Raw genomic sequence first — 22763 nt, 5'->3', positions numbered from 1 at the left:
GCACAAGACAGTAACACTCACTTGAAGTTGTAAGGAAAGAGTATTATATCTTTGTTTTCATTTATTACCAACGATCGTAGCAAGTTGGCCTCGGTATTTTCGGCATGATATTTAACCTCAGTTGCATCTATGAGATTTGTGTTAATGAATCCAATAGCACCGATTTGTCTTTTCTTCAATTCGGCGATCTTCAATCTGCATAATATAGTGAGGATAATTATAAATACATGCAATGAAAGAGCTGACCTATATAGAGAGACTTAATGACAGAAGTAGTACTACTTACAGACAGTAGCAAGTGACCGTTGATTTATCGAGGGCCTTTTGATTGAAAAACTGGAAGAACTCCTCAAATGGAACATTCAACAGTTCAATTCCAACGAGGTCATGCTCCTCTTTAACTCTCAGCGTCAAAGTATCCCTCCCCCCAGACTCTCTGCAGGTTTTCATGTACCAATCATGTAATCTTCGCATCATCGTTGTTAGAGATCTTTCATCTTTGACGAGAGGCTTCCCGTAATGGTATTTGTGTTCGTCCACCTCCAAGAAATCATAATGTACATCGTCGGGCAGGTAATCTCCAAGATTGCTATAACCGGCCACCATCCTCGGATCATTAGAGACGATGTCGCTAGACACCTTGAGCGGGGGGCACAATTGGTTTGCTTGTTCGCCGAGCTGGGCAATTTTTTTCCCAGCTCGTCATTCTTTTAACCTTTGATCACTGACAGTACTTCCCGACCGCTCCGCTTCGACAAATGTCTTTGCAATAATGCGCTCATAGTTGCCTTTCGGCGGAGACTTTGGTGGTTTTGTCAGGGCAGCCAGAGTGCGCTTCGCTTTCACCGGATCTACCTTCTCCTCCGGAGGTGGATGTTTCTTTGCTTTCACCCCTTCAAAGAAGTTCGTAACTTCGGCTCGCACGATCTTCGTGGTTTCCTCCTCGGTCCTCTCGTATGGTAACTTCTTTGGAGTCTTCAGAGAAGGACCGAATCTGGATTGCCTCCCGCCTCTGGCTGTACTGCTAGACGCCGGCAGAGCAGACGGAGCGGCTGCGGCTGTCTTCTTTTCTTGCTTATGAGGCGGAGGAGAAGGACTACGACGCGCCGGAGCAGCCGGAGAGGCGGCGGGTCTCTTCCGCCCTTGCTGACGAGGCGGAGAAGGAGGAGGCTGGCTGCTCGGGCGCGCCGGCGCAGGCGGAGAAGGAGGCGGAGTGCCGCCACGCGCCGGAGAAGGAGGCTGAGTGCCCTGATCACTCGCCGGAGGAGGAGGCGGAGTGCCGCCACGCGCCGGAGAAGGAGGCTGAGTGCCCTGATCACTCGCCGGAGGAGGAGGCGGAGTGCCCTTACTCGCCGGAGGTGTCCAGTTCGGAAGGTTGATGAGCTCCTTCCGCCATAGGCATGGAGTCTTCAGAGCAGAACCCAGCCGAGTCTCCCCTTCACTGGTAGGGTGGTCAAGCTGGAGGTCCTCAAATCCCTCTGTTATTTCGTCCACCGTCACCCTAGCATAACCTTCTGGAATCGGACGACAGTGAAAAGTTGCGCCGGGTTCAGGAGGTCGAACAGAGCCGACAGCTGCCTTGACTTTGAAGTTCTCCCATCGCGTCATAAGGTGGCAATGTTGAGACTCCGTGATAGCATCCACGGGGTAGCTAGCAGGAGCCGTCAAGACATGCTCCGGCTGAAGCAGCTCGGTGGAAGCCGCGCTGCTTCTCCGCTGAGATGGCGGGGTAGCTTCGGGGGTAGTTTCGGCAGGTCGATTGCTGCGAGCTACGTCTCGTTCCTCTAGTGCTTGAACCCTTTCGTGCAGCTTCTGAATTTGGGTCTGCTCCATTTTTTTCCTCCTCTCCTGGCATTTGTAACCGCCTGCGTCCGGAAAACCAGCCTTCCACGGAACGGAGCCTGGCGTGCCTCGTGTCCGTCCAGGGTGCTCAGGATTCCCGAGGTTCATTGTGAGCTCGTCGTTCTCTCTGTCTGGAACGAACGTCCCTTGGTGCGCTGCATCGATATAGTGCTGAAGCCTCTTGACTGGTATTCTCATTTGCTCGTCCGTCCAAACGCACTTCCCTGATACAGGGTCCAAGGTTCCGCCAGCCCCGAAGAACCAAGTCCGGCAACGGTCTGGCCAGTTTAGTGTCTCTGGTTCGATCCCTTTATCAAGCAGATCATTCTCATCCTTGGCCCACTTAGGCCGGGCTTTGAGGTAGCCACCTGACCCCGTGCGATGGTGAAACTTCTTCTTCGCAGCATTTTTCTTGTTTGTCGCTGACAACTTCTTACTCTTTTCTGATGTCTTGTGGGCCACAAATGCGGGCCAGTGATCTATGATCTTCTCATATTTTCCGATGAATTCTGGTGTCTCTTCTTTGTCGACAAACGTTTTCAGCTCATTCTTCCACCTCCTGAATAGGTCTGCCATCTTCTTAAGAGCATGAGACTTGATTAATTGCTCTTTAACTGGCTTCTCCGGATCCTCCTCTGGCGGTAGGGTGAAATTTGCCTTCAGCTCAGTCCAAAGATCATCTTTGTGCATATCATTGACATAAGACACCTCAGGGTCTTCCTTCTTAGGCTTATACCATTGGTGGATGCTGATCGGGATCTTGTCCCTAACAAGAACCCCGCACTGAGCAGCAAATGCTTCCTTTGTCCGGATGGGTTCAATCGGTTGGCCGTCGCGCGCGATTGCTGTGATCTCAAACCTTTCATCCGAGCGCAACTTTCTCTTAGGGCCTCGTCTCTTTACCGAAGTTGTGCTCGATCCGGAGGGCTAGAAAAAAGAAGAAAGACGAGAGTTAATTAATATGTGTACATACCAAAACAAAGAATGCATCAATTAGCTAGTCAGCACATGCTTAACTAATATATTTACCTGGCCGGACTCTGTTCGGTCACCGGAGCCGTCACCACGGGCTCCTTCTTGCACCAGCATTGGGTCACCGGAGCCATCATAATCATGTCTTTCCTCCTCCACTCTTCGATCGCCGTAGCCTGTTTCTTCACCCTGTTCTTCCAGACCATCATTGTCGTTAAGATACGACAAGACATCACCTCCGGCTAAGATTATGTGCCCCAACACCTCTACTGCTTCCTCGTCTCGTCCGTGCTCCATTGTTTCTACAAATATTACAACATGGCAATTATTACACAAACATGACAGCAGGTGGATATATTAGTGCAAACGTAGACCTAGCTTATTCCGGGTTTGGGGTGGCCTCGGCAACGCTTCAAGGGTAGGGGCGCGGCGGGAGGGGGTAGGAGACCGACATCATTTTTTTCTAGGGTTTGGGTGTCCTCGAGAGTTTTGGTCGAGCGAGAGGGCCCGGGGGTGCTCCCGTGGTATAAGTTATCACGGTCGAAGTTATCTGGGAGGGGGTTATATCGACAACGACGACATACATACATGGGAAAATAATGTTATCGGGGAGGGGGTAGGTCGAACCCCCCCTCGTGTTGAAGTTATCGGGACACGGGGTATATCGACAACGACATATCCGATAAAAAATAAGAAGACGAAGAAGAAATAAAAAGAGGAGAAGAAGATATTAATAGATGAGAAGATTGAAGAAAAAAAAGAAGAAAAAAAAGAGGAGAAGAAGAAAGGAATAGAGGAGAAGAAGAGAAAATAGAACTCTCTATTTTCTCTTCTTCTCCTCTATTCCTTTCTTCTTCTCCTCTTCTTTTTCTTCTTTTTTCTTCTTCTTATTTTCCTTTTTCCTCTCCTTCTGTTTCTTCTTCTTCATTATCTTCCTAGCTAGATATATAATACTTTTCTAAAAATGTAAATTTTGCATATATAAAACTTTTTCTTCTTCTTCCTTCTTCCTTCTCTTCCTTCTTTTCCTAAATATATAAAACTTTTCGAAAAATGAAACTAACCTAAAATGTACCCAAATGTACTAAAAATCTAACTTTTATATGCACAGAGAACATACATACATATATACATTTTTATAAAAATGCAGAAAACAAATCATCATATATATGAACAAAAAATCTGAAAAAATATCATATATATGAAAAAAACAGAGAGGAAGGCCGGCGGCCGGACCGAACGTGGCGGCGGCGTGTGGTCGGGGCAGGCCGGGGGCGTGGGGCGGCGTCGGGGCAGGGGCTCGGGCCGGGGCGGCGCGTCGGGGCAGGGACACGGGCCGGGGCGGCGCGTCGGGGCAGGGCAACGACGCGGGGCGACGGCGACGAGGAGTGGGCGGTGACGAGGAGCGGGCGGCGGGACGGCGACGGCGAGCACGGGCAGCAAGGGCGCGGGGCGGCGACGGCGAGCACGGGCAGCCTGGCGGCGTCGATGAGTTCAGCGTCGTCGGGGGGCAAATGTTCGATGAAACTGAAAAATTTACAAGTCCTGCTTATATACGGAGAGCATTGGTACCGGTTCATGGCAGCAACCGAGACCAATGCCCCTTTTAGTCCCGGTTGGTGCCACCAACCAGGACCAAAGGTCTCTTTTCAGCAGCCCAAAGGGCGGGAAGCGGCGGCCTTTGGTCCTGGTTGGTGGCACCAATCGGGACTAAAGGGGGGCATTGGTCCCGGTTGGTGGCACCAGCCGGTACCAATGCACCCCTTTAGTCCCGGTTGGTGCCACCAACCGGGACCAAAGGCCTTCTGCTGCTGCGCCCGCGTCGAAAGTTTAGTCCCACCTCGCTACTTGAGAGGGGCGCGCAGTGGTTTATAAGCCCCACTGCCGCTCCCCTCTCGAGCTCCTCTCCATTGCAGGCTTACGGGCCTAATTGTCACTGCTATGCCTGATGGGCCTACTGGGCAATCTGCGGGCCTGAATCCTGGCCCATCGATGGGTTTCTAGTCGTATTCAGGCCGTGGTGGCCCAGTAGGTGGCATATTTTTTATTTTTTGCCTGTTTTTTTGTTTTCTTTTTTGCTTTATTTATTTTGTTTTGTTTCTACTTACAGCAAAAAACTTATTTATTTTATTTTATTTTGTTTCTAATTACTTATCTATTTTACTTTATGATAATTCTTTTTGCTATTAAAGTTTCTAACAAAAAAAGTTCTTTATGAAAATTCTTTTTGCTTTCAATGATTTTGAATAGAAAATACTTCGATAATTTTAGTTGCATCAATTTTATATAATTTTAGTTTCAATAATACTAGAGGTTGCTTATAATGTTTTGAACAGAAAATACTTTGATAATTTTAGTTTCATAAATTTTATTTATGTTATTAAAGTTTATTTTTTTTCTACTTATATATTTTATTAAAGTTTATATTATTTTGTTTCTAATTACTTATTTATTTTATTTGTTATTTTTTATGCACCATTTTTCATGCATTTACTGATTATTTTGAGCTATAAGACCCTAAAATTGAAAAGCATTTCAAATGAACTCCGAAAAGGTTGAAAGTTGGCATGGTATCATCATTTCATTCACATAGCATGTGTAAGAAAGTTGAGAGGGTTACGGCAAAAACTGGATGCACTTCGTGTACAAAACGGACAATCTTTTTCGAAGTATCAGGATTTCATACGGAAACTCGTCTGTTACAAAGAGATTTTATTTTTTAAAACTTATTTGAACTCCTCACTTTTTGTGTGTTCAAAATGCACCATTCAAAGCCTCATCATCAATTTTCAACCCTTTTTGACTTCATTTCTTATTTTTCATGCATTTATTAATTATTTTGAGCTATAAGACCCTGAAATTGAAAAGCATTTCAAATGAACTCTGAAAAGGTTGAAAGTTGGCATGGTATCATCATTTCATCCACATAGCATGTGCAAGAAAGTTGAGAGGGTTACGGCAAAAACTGGATGCAGTTCGTGTACAAAACGGACAATGGTATCATACTCGTCTGCTACAAAGTTGGCATGGTATCATCATAATAGTTGCGGGAGAAAGTCTTCACTTTTTCTTCGCTTGTGTCATTTGCTTATTGCGCCGTAACCATGGATAATCTTCATCGTTTATCAGGATGCTTGGGTCAGCCTTGACATTGAAGGGAGGAATTTCATGAAACTTTTCATAATCTTCAGACATGTCTGTCTTGCCCTCCACTCCCACGATGTCCCTTTTTCCAGAAAGAACTATGTGGCGCTTTGGCTCATCATATGATGTATTCGCTTCTTTATCTTTTCTTTTTCTCGGTTTGGTAGACATGTCCTTCACATAGATAACCTGTGCCACATCATTGGCTAGGACGAACGGTTCGTCAGTGTACCAAGATTTTTCAGATCCACTGTTGTCATTCCGTACTGTGGGTCTACCTGTACCCCGCCTCCTGACAGATTGACCCATTTGCACTTAAACAAAGGGACCTTAAAATCATGTCCGTTGTCAAGTTCCCATATGTCCACTATGTAACCATAATATGTGTCCTTTCCCCTCTCGGTTGCTGCATCAAAGCGGACACCGCTGTTTTGGTTGGTGCTCTTTTGATCTTGGGCGATCGTGTAAAATGTATTCCTATTTATCTCGTATCCTTTGTAAGTCAATACAGTCAAAGATGGTCCCCTGGACAACGAGTACAACTCATCACAAACAGTGTTGTCACCTCTGAGACATGTTTCCAACCAACTGCTGAAAGTCCTGATGTGTTCACATGTAATCCAGTCGTCGCACTACTCCGGGTGTTTGGAGCGCAGACTGTTCTTGTGTTCATCGACATACGGGGTCACCAAGGTAGAGTTCTGTAGAACTGTGTAGTGTGCTTGAGACCAAGAATGCCCGTCCCTGCATATTATTGAGTCCGCTCCTAGCGTGCCTTTTCCAGTCAGTCTCTCCTCATACCGCGATTTAGGGAGACCTATCTTCTTAAGGCCAGGAATGAAGTCAACACAAAACCCAATGACATCCTCTGTTTGATGGCCCATGGAGATGCTTCCTTCTGGCCTTGCGCGGTTACGGACATATTTCTTTAGGGCACCCATGAACGTCTCAAAGGGGAACATATTGTGTAGAAATACGGGCCCCAGAATGACAATCTCGTCGACTAGATGAACTAGGACGTGCGTCATGATATTGAAGAAGGATGGTGGGAACACTAGCTCGAAACCGACAAGACATTGCGCCACTTCACTCCTTAGCCTTGGTATGATTTCTAGATCGATCACCTTCTGAGAGATTGCATTGAGGAATGCACATAGCTTCACATTGGCTAATCGGACGTTTTTTGGTAGAAGCCCCCTCAATGCAACCGGAAGCAGTTGCGTCATAATCACGTGGCAGTCATGAGACTTTAGGTTCTGGAACTTTTTCTCTGGCATATTTATTATTCCCTTTATATTCGACGAGAAGCCAGTCGGGACCTTCATACTAAGTAGGCATTCAAAGAAGATTTCTTTCTCTTCTTTTGTAAGAGCGTAGCTGGCAGGACCTTCATACTGCTTCGGAGGCATGCCGTCTTTTTCGTGCAAACGTTGCAGGTCCTCCCGTGCCTCAGGTTTATCTTTTGTCTTCCCATACACGCCCAAGAAGCCTAGTAGGTTCACGCAAAGGTTCTTCGTCACGTGCATCACGTCGATTGAAGAGCGGACCTCTAGGTCTTTCCAGTAGGGTAGGTCCGAAAATATAGATTTTTTCTTCCACATGGCTGCGTGTCCCTCAGCGTCATTCGGAACAGCTAGTCCGCCGGGACCCTTTCCAAAGATTACGTGTAAATCATTGACCATAGCAAGTACGTGATCACCGGTACGCATGGCGGGCTTCTTCCGGTGATCTGCCTCGCCTTTGAAATGCTTGCCTTTCTTTCGACATTGATGGTTGGTCGGAAGAAATCGACGATGGCCCAGGTACACATTCTTCCTGCATTTGTCCAGGTATACTTTCAGTGTCATCTAAACAGTGCGTGCATGCGTGGTATCCCTTGTTTGTCTGTCCTGAAAGGTTACTGAGAGCGGGCCAATCGTTGATGGTTACAAATAGCAACGCGTGCAGGTTAAATTCCTCCTGTTTGTGCTCATCCCACGTACGTACACCGTTTCCATTCCACAGCTGTAAAAGTTCTTCAACTAATGGCCTTAGGTACACATCAATGTCGTTGCCGGGTTGCTTAGGGCCTTGGATGAGAACTGGCATCATAATGAACTTCCGCTTCATGCACATCCAAGGAGGAAGGTTATACATACATAGAGTCACGGGCCAGGTGTTGTGATTGCTGCTCTGCTCCCCGAAAGGATTAATACCATCCGCGCTTAAACCAAACCATACGTTCCTTGGGTCAGCTGCAAACTTAGCCCAGTACTTTCTCTCGATTTTTCTCCACTGCGACCCGTCAGCGGGTGCTCTCAACTTCCCGTCTTTCTTACGGTCCTCACTGTGCCATCGCATCAACTTGGCATGCTCTTCATTTCTGAACAGACGTTTCAACCGTGGTATTATAGGAGCATACCACATCACCTTCGCAGGAACCTTCTTCCTGGGGGGCTCACCGTCAACATCACCAGGTTCATCTCGTCTGATCTTATACCGCAATGCACCGCATACCGGTCATGCGTTCAGATCCTTGTACGCACCGCAGTAGAGGATGCAGTCATTAGGGCATGCATGTATCTTCTGCACCTCCAATCCTAGAGGGCATACGACCTTCTTTGCTGCGTATGTACTGTCGGGCAATTCGTTATCCTTTGGAAGCTTCTTCTTCAATATTTTCAATTGCTTCTCAAATCCTTTGTCAGGCACAACATTCTCTGCCTTCCACTGCAGCAATTCCAGTACGGTACCGAGCTTTGTGTTGCCATCTTCGCAATTGGGGTACAACCCTTTTTTGTGATCCTCTAACATGCGATCGAACTTCAGCTTCTCCTTTTGACTTTCGCATTGCGTCCTTGCATCGACAATGACCCGGCGGAGATCATCATCATCGGACACTGGTTCCTCTTGATCTTCAGCAACTTCCCCCGTTGCAGCATCATTGGGCACATCGTCTGGTTCCTCTTGATCTTCAGCAGCTTCCCCCGTTGCAGCATTACCGTATTCAGGGGGCACATCGTTGTCATCGTCCTCTTCTTCTTCGCCGTCTTCCATCATAACCCCTATTTCTCCGTGCCTCGTCCAAACATTATAGTGTGGCATGAAACCCTTGTAAAGCAGGTGGGTGTGAAGGATTTTCCGGTCAGAGTAAGACTTCGTATTCCCACATTTAGGGCATGGACAACACATAAAACCATTCTGCTTGTTTGCCTCAACCACTTCGAGAAAATCATGCACGCCCTTAATGTACTCGGAGGTGTGTCTGTCACCGTACATCCATTGCCGGTTCATCTGCGTGCATTATATATAATTAAGTGTGTCAAAAACCATTACAGAACATCATGAATAGATAATTAAGTGACCAAATTAATAGAAGTTCATCATCACATTAAAACCAAAGTACATACATAGTACTCATCTAACAACATATAGCTCTCCAGAGCATCTAATTAATTAAACCATACATTGAAACTATGTAAAACATTTCAATGCGAAAACAAATGCGATCATAATCGCAACCAAGGTAACAATTGATCCAACGGCATAATGATACCAAGCCTCGGTATGAATGGCATATTTTCTAATCTTTCTAATCTTCAAGCGCATTGCATCCATCTTGATCTTGTGATCATCGACGACATCCGCAACATGCAACTCCAATATCATCTTCTCCTCCTCAATTTATTTTTATTTTTTCCTTCAAGAAATTGTTTTCTTTTTCAACTAAATTTAACCTCTCGACAATAGGGTCGGTTGGAATTTCCGGTTCACATACCTCCTAGATAAATAAAATCTATGTCACGTTGGTCAGCATAATTTTCATAAACAATAAATGAACCAATAGTTATAAAGATAATATATATCACATCCGAATCATAGACAGGACGAGGGTCGACGGGGGCGGATACCAAAACCATCGCACTATATAATAACAAGCAATAAAATAGTAAGAAAATTAGACAAGTATCTATCTAAAGTAAGAATTTTTTCTTTCAGAAAGAAGATAAGAACAAGAGGCTCACCACGGTGGTGCCGGCGACGAGATCGGCACGGGCGATTGACGGCGATGAAGACGGGAATGGGACGTGACGGGCCGCTAAACCTAGACAAATCTCAAGGAAAATGGAGCTTTGAGGTCGAGCTTCGAGAGGAGAAAGCTTAACTAGTGTGGCTCGGGCATTTCATCGAACACCTCATGTGCATAGGAGGTGAGCTAGAGCACCACAAAGCCCTCCCCTCGCCGGCCAGAGAAAAACAGAGCACTGGAGTGCTCTGCTCGCGGGCGAGGGGTATATATAGGCACCTCATTGGTCCTGGTTCGTGGCATGAACCGGGACTAAAGGGCAGCCTGTGGTCCCGGTTCAAGCCACCAACCGGGACCAATGATGGTGGGCCAGGAGCGAGGCCCATTGGTCCCGGTTCGTCCCACCAACCGGGACCAAAGGGGCCAGACGAACCGGGACCAATGCCCCCACGAGGCCCGGCAGGCCCCTGGCCTCACGAACCGGGACCAGTGCCCCCATTGGTCCCGGTTCTGGACTGAACCGGGACTAATGGGCTGACCCGGCCTGAACCAACCCTCTTTTCTACTAGTGCACATCTACCCACGTCGTCGGGCTGTGAGGCGGCGGCGACATAGGTGATGTGCTTCGATGTGGGGCGGCCGGCTACGCATGGAGACGCACGACATGGCGAGCTGGAGGTGATACTGCGCATGGAGACCTCGGTCGGAGATGCTGGAACCGACCGGCTGGGAAGCTGCAACAAGCAGGTGATTATGCTGGAACCGGACGCGCGTCGCCACACAAAGCTTTTTTTTTTCTGGAACCAGCGTTTGTTTTTGCTGGAATTTGCTCTTATTATTCATGCAATTGGCACTGGTGTTTTTCGGTGTTGATTTTATTTTGCTGGAACCAGCCTTTTCTTTTGCTGGAACTGGCTAATTTGTTTGCTACAATCGATTATCCGAGTTTTTTGCCACTGAGATTTTTGCTGGAACCAGCCTTTTCTTTTGCTGGAACTGGCAAATTTGTTTGCTACAATTGATTATCCGAGTTTTTGGCCGCTGAGATTTTTGCTGGAACCATCGGTAAGTTTTGCTGGAACCAGCAAACCTTTTTGCTTCAACCAAGTATTGAAGTTTTTTGTTGCTGGACATGGCGGTGCAAGACGACGCCGGCGAGCCGGAGACGAGGAGGTCGGGATGCTACAACCATGGTGGCTGTGTGCTGGAAGCGGGATGTGTTCGAGCTGCAGGTGCTATGATGGCGACACCATGCTAGAGGACGGATGCTGCAAGCGCCAAGGAGAGCGATCACCGGCGACGGGATCCATTTGTTTTTGCTGGAACCTTACATTGTTTTTGCTGGAAACATGCTTCTTGTTTGTTGGAACCATGTATTTTTGGCTAGAGGAGGGCGACCAGCCGACCACCGGTGACGATGGCGTCAACCGGCAGGCGAGGCAAGCGGGCCAGGGTGGCCGGCGAGCTAGCTGGGTTCTGGGGAGATCACGGACTGCCTGTATCACAGGCGCCATGGCTAGTTTTTTTTTTCTTTTTTAACAAAGCAGTTGGGGAAAGAGAAGGCCATGGTGCGGTTGTAATTGCACGAATCGTACATGCGCGGTGCGACCGGCCGAAATTTTTGGCCGGCGCGCCAGCGCGTAGCAGTGCCCTATATTTAAAGACATTCTGCACAAGATATATTGAGGTAAAAGAGTAAGTACTGGTAGAAGGAGGGTGGTACATACGTGAGTAGTGCCCAGGAGCAGGGCATTGGGGTTGCAGCAAGGGAACCAAAGATGTTCAGGAAAAATAGTAAATACTGGTAGAAGGAGGGTGGTACATACGTGTAGTACCAGGTACTTAACTCGCTGAATCCAATTTTAGGTAATCTGTTACAGCACATGCACAAAAATGCTACTAAAAATTTTGAGCACTCATATAAATGAGACTCTTGGACTAGGTAGATGCTCTTACACTGCTGTTTAAGAAGCCTTGATATGTTCATAAAAGCATCTCCAATCGAACCCCACTACCTTCTTATTTGTCCGAGTGGACAACCTAGACAGTGCCCGAACAGGACAAAAGGAAAAAATCTATCCAACCAAACCAAATTATCTGCATATCTCCAGGTTGTCCTCGAACCCTCAAACTCAGTTCATATGTGGGGAACAAATGAGGGTATGTGGTGTGCCAAGGCGGTTCGCCATGTTGGAAGCAGCCCATCCAAGACCACTTTATCTCTTTCTTTAGTCTTTTTTCTCTCTCACACACACTCAAAAAATCTCTCTCCCCTCACCAATTATATACACTAGCTGTTGGGGCGCGCCATGGCGCGCCGCTTGAGAGGTAGCTCGGGCGGTGCCAGCGCCCCTTTCACTTTCCTGTCATATATTTGGAAGGGCTGATAGCCTATCAAACTTATTATAGTAAAATCATAATTGCAATGCAGAGCACGCTGTGTGTAGTGTAGGCAGCCCACCCTTTCATTTTCCTTTTTGTGTTGTTAGTAGCAAATGTACATGCAAGTGATGAGGGCCTTATAAATGTATTATATTATACTTTCAGAAACAATTTGAGATGCCATCACAGGCAATGCACAGCAATGTATTGCAGCCAAGAGACTTGCCAGTGAAGAGCAGCTGCTCATCTGCACCATCGTTAAGGCTCTCCAGGCCATACTAACTCTGCTCGCCATCATAGCAGTCCACACAGTCCACATCCCTTTGACGGGCATCGCAGAAGAAGTAGTGGTCGTCGTTGTAGACACCGGGGGTGTCCGGGACGGAGGGCGCAATGCAGAACCGGGAACGCTGGCGTCTCGTCGATGGAGAATTCCCTGTTGCCGTAGTCCAGCTGGTCGTTGCGCCTGCCGTCAAGGCCCACGCAGCACTGCCACATCGTCTTCAGCAGGCGGAGGTTGTGCGCCGCACTCCCCTTGCGCGACCAGAGCACCTGATCAGGACCTTCCTGATCGTTTTACATGTGATTTTCATCAACCCGGCGATCATAGAACCAAATATCTCCCAACAATCCAATATGCTACAATAGCAAGGAACATCTACTAAGTAAGAACTCTGGAAGAAGAAAGAAACTAATTAGCCGGGGAATGATGTCTTACAGCTAGTGGATGCTAGCAACTTGGAGTTGCCATGCTCCACACCCCTTACACCGCCCCCTGCTCCACGCCTTCCAGGCGTGGCTGCTACTCCTCCTTGGCAAAATGTTTGAGCAGAGTTACAGCCTAAAACAGGATTCGTACACACATGTTCTGTGAGAAGATAGGCCTAAGGATCATTTACAGGCAGTTATAAGCAAATAGGTACAATACATTTTCCACTAATACATACACAAATTATAAGGCTACAAATATACGAGTATCATATATTATTAACACCAGTTTTGTTGCTTAGAAATCAGAACAAAGAGAAAGAAAATGGGGGATAAAATCACACCCACCAATTCCAAGGGAGATAAAACATGAATGGACAAACACATCTGTTGGAAAGGATATAGATTAGAGTATAGAATCACCTTGTAAGCCAGTGATTCCCATCACGCTGTGATAGGAAGGAGGTCGGGAGAACGGCGCCGCATGACGAGCCCTATCCATGCTGACTTTAGCCCTCGACCTGATGATATGGAGCCCCTCGTTGCACTGTGTTTTGTGTGCCATGCAGACCATCCCTCCGGTGCTTACTATTCACATAGAAAAAAAAACTAAAGCACATAAATGCATGATATTAACATCAGGAAGATCTACATGTAAAACTTATATACTGCATATTCTCTTGGCATGTAGAAGTAATATTCCAAAAAGGATAACATAAAAGAAATTGGCAGTAAAAGAAATAGCTAGTTAGCAAATAATTTCATTTTAATGACAAGCTAAATAGAGATGGATAATATTGTGTCCATCTATATTTCATTATGCCAACTTGGATTTGCATATGTCACATAGTTACCAATATGACTTTTTCTTCAACAGATAAATCCGTTCATTTAACTGTAAGGATTGATAGTCCGCCACAAGTATAAACATTACTATCTAGTAAGATATTTTCAGTCTTTTTAAAAGGAACCAAGCCGTTTTCAGTTGACAGTTTATACAAATACATACCCAGACACCGGCAAAGTTGCCGGAATTTCCCATTCGATTCAGTGCTACTTTAGAATTAGAAGAAATTGTGAGGCAGATCACAGTTTTTGTTGGGCTAATGCCATTCTTTTATCCTACACCATGAAGCTGCAAAGATTAAAGACATACAATACATTTCTGAATTTAATTAGCATGTCTACCTGTACCATAAATCCTTCCTGCGTGTTGATAAAATTACAACACCTGCGGGAAGATAACGCAGACATCAAAAAGAGGCCAAGACATGGACTGGATTTGATATGTACATGTCAATAAATGAGTGATATATATGGAAAAACAGCAAAACGAAATTAAGTAAAAAGAAACGCTGCTACAGTCCATCAATACGTAGTTCTAAAACTGAAATATAACCGCGCCCAATGGGAGGGCCTTGACGAGATGCTGGCCCTCTCCGCCGCATGCGACGTCGCCATCCCCCCGGAGTTGTAGGTCAAGGAGGAGGCCTGGCATTGGTGGGCCAATCCTGGACGTGGACGGACATGGTGCCATGATCGCCGGAACACGTGTCCGTGCCGCCCGTGTGGGTGGGCGCTGTTCCCGCCACTGGAAGAGGTGTTGCAGGCGCCTCCGGCCTTGCAGCCGCTGCAGGGGCCGCCTGCCCACCTATGAAAGCCACCACCGTACATCGACCTCACCATGGACGACGAAGAGGAGGACGGCGGCGGCATCGAAGACGACCACGGCAGCGGCGTCAAGTCTATCTTTTTTTGTTTGAGTGATCTGGTCCATCTATATGATTGTTCATATGGAATGCAATTTTGTCCTGCAACTGTTTTTACTGCAATATTTCAAAACTGACGCTGATGCAACAAATGAATGCTATCTGGGCCAAAAGAATTCAATACTTATAATTTCTATGGATAAAATACAAAATATGCAATCCATATATGGAGATCATTACCACATGGCACATGTGGTAGGCAATTAAAACTTGATGAAAATAAATATTGAGATCGTTGTAACTTCACAAGCATTCAGGATCAAATTAGATACACTAAAGATATGAAATAATTATAATACCAGGTTTGACATCAGTAAAATTAACTCTTGAATAATGAAACTCTGAATCAGCACCAAGATGAATATCTTTTGGAAGAAATGAAGGATCCCAGCGTTCCAATTCCTCCGCCCAAGTATAACGCAGAAGAGCTGGACACACTATTAATAGAGGGCCCTCGTCCTTTAAGCAACAAGCTATTGCAATTGCCAGCATTTAAATAAATGAGAACATACTGCTTCCCCATTCTGTTCAAGAAAATAATACTGCTTCAACATGGGAAAAATATTACGCTCAAAAGCAGATATGATGATTTCTTAATAAGGTCTAAAAAGCAAGTGCTATATAATTAACTGTTCAGTAAAATAGACATAAAATTCCTATCTGTTACTGCCCAAAATGTATTGAAGCAAGCTCAATATCTGTGTGCTCAATATCGATAGGCTAATTTACTGTATTTTGCAGTTGTAACACCATGGAACAAACAATTTTCTGCATATGAACTATCCGCACGATAGTTATACACAAAATACAATATGCTCACCTGGTTAGTCTTGCCAAGTCCATCTCAGCTGTAATAAGGCAGCGCCCTTCCCTTCGAAGCCCAAATTTCAGACCTTCAAGTTGGAAGGGTAGAAGTGCATCTCATAACCGACGTGGCAGCTTCATGAGAAGCTCGTCAACTTCTTTATCAGAAGAACAATTTGTACCAGCATTTTGAACAGCACGGCTTGTTCTATAAGGTATATCTTGCACAACAACACCAGTCAACTTCTTCAAGCATTGCAACACCAGCTCATAGTGCACAAGTTTAAAGACAGAAGAAACATGCCCGCTTTGACTTTGTGTTGTGGAGAATGGTACAGCCTACCAACAATAAGAGGGAAGGATCTCAGTTTAGATTCTAGACCAAAAGGCTTATAATCCGGAAAAGGGACTAAGAAGTAAGAACCAGATGAAAATAATTATTACAGCAGAAGTCTATTTTATGCTTAAAAGCATCCACAAATTATTCGATCCCCAAAAGGATTACTCTAAAATGTGATATAATCACCATTTACTCCCTTCAGTCCTATAAAAGTGGCCATTTCAGACATCTTAGCGATCTTCAAAATACAAAAATGTATATTGCGAAAGTACTTTCCGAAACAGATTCACACATAGGATTTTCAAGTATCTAACCTAAACATTTTGCAAAGATATTATCAATCAAAATTTCAATAGTTTGACTATATATCCTTGTCCAAAAGGTATGTTTTACAGAACAGCGGATACTGTGAAGATAATTTAGTTCTAAGGCTTGATTGTAGCATAATATTACACCATGGTAAATTTTGAGAAAGATCAATCTTCATTCTCAGGCTTTAATCACTTGGTCACAAATTTCAGAAAAAAGAAAGACAGCGGCCAGTGGTCACCAGATGAACAAGGTTAGGAATCCTTTGTGCCTGCTAGTTCAGAAACACTAATCTCTAGTATTAAAGGAGGATCGAACGTCGTGATGGTTCAACCTGGATCGATGGTTCGACCTCGCCTTCACTACCTCCACCTCCCTGGCGATGGCGATGGTCCACGTTCGCAGCATCCCCGCACGACAGAAAAAAAATCAGAACTGATACCTACCCCTCCCCGCACGACAATAAAGAAAACGAAAGGAAAACCCACGACGCACGTTCCACCCCCACTCCCCGAATCCCTCGCTCCCGATCCCCTTCCTCCCATAGAGTAATCGCCACCGCCGACCTCTTCCGTCCCCGTTGGACTCGCGAGAGACTGGCCTCTCCTTCTCTCCTCGCACCCATGGCTGTAGCTTTCTGACAGTCAACCCCTGTTCCGCCTCCATCCTTCATCAAAGATCTAGAGGCCCATGCATGGCCCGAATCCAATTGCCCTCTCATCAGAGCCACCATAAGCGGCAGCTCCTCGTCGAACATGTCATTCCGCCGCCGCCGTCGTCTTCCAATCGACCTTCCCCGTCTACCGCGACCTCAAGCGACCTTCTCCGCATATGACGACCTCGATCTAGCTTGGAGCCGCTTGCCATCTCATTTATTCTTCACCCAGTCCAGGAGGTGCTCGACGCGGGGAGGGCAACGAGCAGGACGGCGCGGCGGCAGCGGCAATGGTCGACAACCTAGGTAACCTTATCTCCCTACCATCGCTTCACCCATCTTCTCCCAGTAGGTTGTGCTCCCACCCCACACTCCCTTGTTCACGTACGGGGTTTCAGTAGTGCAATGCAGCGGCCGATGGATCCGCACGACGAGGCGGTGGCGGTCGGACTAGGCGGACCCAATGCGCAGGAGTCGCAGGCCGTCCACGACCTATCCAACGACATGAGCGCGCCGCTGCTCTATTCCAATCCTTGTGAGTTCTGCACCAGGGTAAACATACAAATCCTATCTGCATTAATAGTGTCAAGCTTCATACTAAGATTTGTCACATTTAAGATCATTGGTATCTCTGTTTAGTAAGCCATTTAAGAAAAGGAAAATACATCCAAGAATTGCCTGCATTTAGGACGATAAGATTTTACAAATGTTCTTCTCCTTGGAACTCTCAAGCCTTGATTTCATACATTCGCAACTCAACGTATTATTTTAGTTCATATAACAAGGTGCTGACCATTGGCTGAACAATGCTGCTGCAGCGAAATACCATTTGCTCATATAGCTACACAGGTAGCACATTGGTTTCAATTGGATTCTTGAGTTTTCATGTCGTCTTACAAAGAGCGCTTTTCACTTTTCAAAGAGGATCATTTACATTGGTAGCTGCAGTCCACGTATAGATTAATGGTCCTGCTATTGAAGTTTGATTAATTTTCCTCTTCCAAGTTATTATTGGTCCTGTTATTAACCTCTAAAAAACATTTCTTCACATCTCTTTTACTCCCAGGAACTTTGGTTCAAGCTCCACTGCAAGTTAATAGAAGGAAGTTGGGCGCAACATTGACATACACAAGTCTGCAGTAAATTTCTCACTGATACTGTAATCTAAAGCCCATTATTTCTTCCATCTTTATTGATATCTGAAACTTATGTTTTCTTAACGTGTTCTATGCATTGTATGATTTTTAATTGACTTATCATCCTATCCTTTTTTTAAATGATGGATATTTTAAAGTTGAAAGAGCACATATTTCGGTGATTTACGGATGTAGTGCTTGTGACAGAGTAATCCTCTTTTGTGGATCTAACACAAATATTTTCCAGGATTTCTCCGAACCAGGACAACATTTTTGGATCATCACCTGGAAAATAAATTTGGCATAAGCTTACTGACATAGAGTTGCAGGTCAGCGCGTGATAAAAACATGTAAATTCAGAGGAATCTTTCCCACATAGTCTTGTGGTTCCTACTTTTCTCATCTTGCTTTTCCAAAATAGCTTTTAGTCGTGCATGTTTTTTTACCCTCACCATTGTTTGATCAACGCCGTATTATGTTACTACAAACTAGCTCCATAGTGTTGTAATTATGATGTTCTTTTGTTCAGTCCAGAGGTCGGTGGACCACATGTTTAAACCGGCATTGGGGGCCATGTTACAAATCCTTATAGTGCAACCACTTGTCGTACTTTCTTCTTCACTATTATCTTGCGAATTTGTCTGAACCTGACAAAAGCTTCCATTAGGTTGATGCCTGAACATGAAAAAATTTATTGTATACATTAGTAGAGAAAAGAGAATAGTTTGATTGCTGTCGGGCTGTGTTGTGGATTAAGTGGATAGAAAATGTGCATACTCTTGATGATGTCGTGTCTTAACACACACACGGTTCAGGCCACCATCTAGCCCAATGGTTTGGCCCTTCAAGAACTCAGGTTCATGACTTCTAAAAATTTAAGCGCACAAGTTCAGTTGTGGTCAAAGATTGGAGTCGAGTTCAGGTTCAGTGACTTGTTTTGTATAAAGCAGCCTGCATGCTTTCAACTTGTGTTTTGTTTGTTGTAGCTGCTTCTCCTTGTTGTCAGCTATGTTAATCCAAACTCATGCACGTTACTTCTCGGGGAACACATTTGGCTTCTCATGTACAGTACCTTGATTACCTTTCAATACAAGCTGGGTCTGAACGAGATAAAATGTTGACATTAGCACAACGGGACCAACAATTAAGAGAGAAAATTGGCAGGCGAAGAGATCACCAAACAACAATATTACAGAAACCAAAAAACCTTAGCAAATAAATACCATTTAATTGAGAATACTATGTACTTGCTTCAGAGTTGTGTGTGTTCACCTTAGGGAAATATGCTTCTACCTTTATTTTAGAATGAAGCAACTCACCTGAAGTTTCCCTATTTGTTTAGATATAAACTCATACTCCCTCTGATCCGAATTAATTGACTCGGCATCTATAGAGTGTATGTATAGATGACATTGTATAGCGGCTGCATCAATTAACTTGAATCGGGGGGAGTATTACATTCTTCAAATATGGTGTGCAGCTATTTTAGAGTGAAGGAAAATGAGACGTCTACAAAGGAGCTATATATCTTTTTTCTTTTCTTTTTAGGACATACAGCTCATCTCCTAATAATACTTATTCTTTTTCTGATTAATGTGCATGTTATGTAGCCAACTTCAGCAGTTCTATTGGGCTAATAAAGTAGGGAGTCATGCTACATAACAATACAAAGAAGACACTGAAGGAGGTTTTTTGAAGTGCTTCCAGTTTGTATGCATCTTCTTGAATCAAGTACCAGAACATTCATCTTTACCTTCAACTAAATATTTTTATTGATTACTGTGTCACCTATTGCATCATAAATTTTCATTATTGAGGTGCCGCAAGTATTAATGTAGAATCTGTGCCTGGGTGAAAGTCATAAATTATCATTTTTGTTGTTGCTTTTATGCGTTTTTGTGTCAACGAATGATATGAGCATGTCTTTGCAATTTTGTCCTCCATGCACTCTATCGCTCTCAGTAGATGAGCATATAACTTGCTTTTTTGCAGTCCTTTTCCGTTCATTAATCCATATTACATGTAGCCATGGGAGTGGACCGTAAGCATCCTTATGTTCCTGATCAGATATGTGAATGTACTATGATTTTTTTCCTTTGAAAGATGGGGATTCATGCTTAAGTACTAATCATATATAGATTTATTGTTTCCTTCTTATACATAGAGAGAACCAAAAGTTCAAGGTTCCTCATATTGAAGTGAGGCTTTTATTGGATGGCAATTACAACACCGAAACTCTTAGCAAAGCTAAGACGGTTTGCAAGGAGGAAGAGAACATGTTTTCACAAATTTGAATTTTGTAAAAAAAAACCTTTAGTGTGATACTCTGACTACTAATTTATTCAGTAATATATGTGCTATTTGAAATACAATTATACCATTGGAAACTTTTCTTGAATACGAATTTGGTGCATTTTTTTGTAACATAATCCATGTTTAGCTGATGAATTTGATGGGCAAAGTGGGATTTCGAATTGCACACATGCCATATAAATTAGGATAGAGTAATACATTTTATCCAAGTTGGATGGAGAAGATATATGTCAAAGTTGGGTGGAAAAAAGGCCCTATGTTTGTCTTCATTGTGGAGCACAAAGCCATAGTATGAAGGTAGACTTTTCCAGTTGAGTCATGGTGATTTGAATACGAGTCATATGGATTTTGTTATATTAAGTAGAAGATGATATTTGTGGCAACACACTCATAATCCACATGTGCAATGTTGTGAGTTATAATGATTTTTTTAATCCGTGGCAACGCACGGGCATACAACTATATGTGTATGTTCGTTCTTCCGTGGCAACGCATGAGTACTCAGCTAGTACACCTAAATGGAAGAACGGTCAAGCACAAAGTCCCACTATGAAGTCTGCCCTATGTGATCTAAGCACTTCGGGAATCAATCCACCTATAAATTATGCCTCTTTTCATTCTACCATTTAGAGAGAAAAATCAGGAAGTAAAATCCCAGTACATGGAACTTACAAGGGAATAACAGCTTCAGATTCGTCGCTCTGACCTCACGTCACACAGCTCATAATACAATAGGAAAAGGTCTACACCAACAGAAAAAGGATAGTGATATGCCACAAAAATCTAACCTATCTTGTGAGCAATAAATCAATCACGAAAAAAAACAAGAAAAAAGAATATGAGCCTCAAAGAAAGTCCAGACATCGGAGATAAAAAAGTAATGAAATAGAATATGAGTCTCCTAGAATCACTTGACCAGCTCAAAAAATAAAGAGCCACACGAAGCTATTCTCACCTGATATAGCTTGGTTGCTCACACTCACATCCATCCAGCGAGTCCTGCAGTTCAGAGCCGCGAGAGGCAGCCGACCCCTCTGTCCACCAACGAGGCCAGCAAGCCGCAGAGGAAGCCGGCGACCTGCTGTCGCTCGAGTTGTTGGTGACCCCCCCCCCCCCCCCCCACACACACACACACAATATGAATTTTGTTAGTATTTGCACACACACACACAATATGAATTTTGTCAGTATTTGCACACACACACAATATGAATTTTGTCAGTATTTGCACACACACACACTCAATTTCAGAGATGGCTAGAGAAGCAAAGTTTTTGACAAGCTGAAACTGAAATATAAGCAATGCATTTAAGCATAAGGAGAGGCCATTTTTAGTATGATGTGTTGATAACAATTGTGACAATAAACATAACTGAAACATAGAATAAAACATGAAGAATTTGTTTAGCTGACCACCCAAGCTTTATTTATTTAATTGACCACACAAGTGCTGATAACAATTCCTCCATTATATACAAGATGTTCACGACATGAGCAAGCACAGAACTATCAATCACTATAGGAGCAAGCACCAAGCACGTACAAAGAGGAGCACCAAGCATTCTGAAGTCTGAACATCTAGATTCTAGAATAAAAACAATCTACAAAGCACCAAACACGTACATAAGAATTGTCGATCACTACGGGGAGCTAGCACATAACCGCAGATTCTAGTTCATAATAGGAGCAAGCACAAAGCACTAAACTGCAGAGGACAGAGAAACTACAGAGGATAGCACCAAGTGCCATCTCTGACGACTTCGCTGCCGGCGGCATGAACCGCGTACGGGTGCAGGATGGCGGCCGCGGGATCTTACTTCTGAGATGGTGAGACCATCCACGAATTCTTCCAGTCCGAGGCCGCGGCGAGGAGGCCCATGCGCGCGCTGCCAGTGTGCCGGTGCCCGACGGCCGTGCTCTCATCGTCTTGCGCTTGGGTCCCGGTCGCCCTCCTCATCGATGGAGACAGGAGGCTGCTGCACCAAATCCGAGAGAGACGAAAATAGAGGCGAGGATCAGAGCTCGAGCGGAGTAGAGAGGAGGAGGAGGGGGCAGAGGATGAACTCATAGGTGCAGAGAAGGCACGGCCCAACGCATCACGTGCACCTCATGGCCATCAGGCATGGGAGGACCGTCCATGAGACGGAGCCACGTGGTGGGGTGGGGAAGGGGACTGATACGAGCCGTCGGAGGCCGCCAGAGCCTCGCCGGCGACGAAGGGGACGCTGCGTCCGAAACCCTAGCCAGGGCTGAGGGTCGGGAGCGAGCGCGGAAAACCTCTCGTGACAGATTTGGACGGATGGGAGGAAGGAGCGGTGAGAGGGGTGGTCTTTGGTGTGCCACCCGCCGCCGGGACTCACCGGAATCGGCCGGCATGGGTAGT

General features: G+C 45.0%; 1 pseudogene; it reads right to left on the bottom strand.

Moving 5' to 3' along the window:
- Positions 1 to 15031: 15031 nt before the first annotated feature.
- Positions 15032 to 22337, bottom strand: LOC123142750 (SWI/SNF-related matrix-associated actin-dependent regulator of chromatin subfamily A-like protein 1; annotated as a pseudogene).
- Between the last annotated feature and the right edge of the window lie 426 nt (positions 22338 to 22763).

This window comes from Triticum aestivum, chromosome 6D (assembly GCF_018294505.1).
Source record: "Triticum aestivum cultivar Chinese Spring chromosome 6D, IWGSC CS RefSeq v2.1, whole genome shotgun sequence".
Classification (NCBI taxonomy): Eukaryota; Viridiplantae; Streptophyta; class Magnoliopsida; order Poales; family Poaceae; genus Triticum; species Triticum aestivum.
The sequence above is the reverse complement of the archived record's forward strand: the minus strand, read 5'-3'. Positions and strand labels throughout refer to the sequence as shown.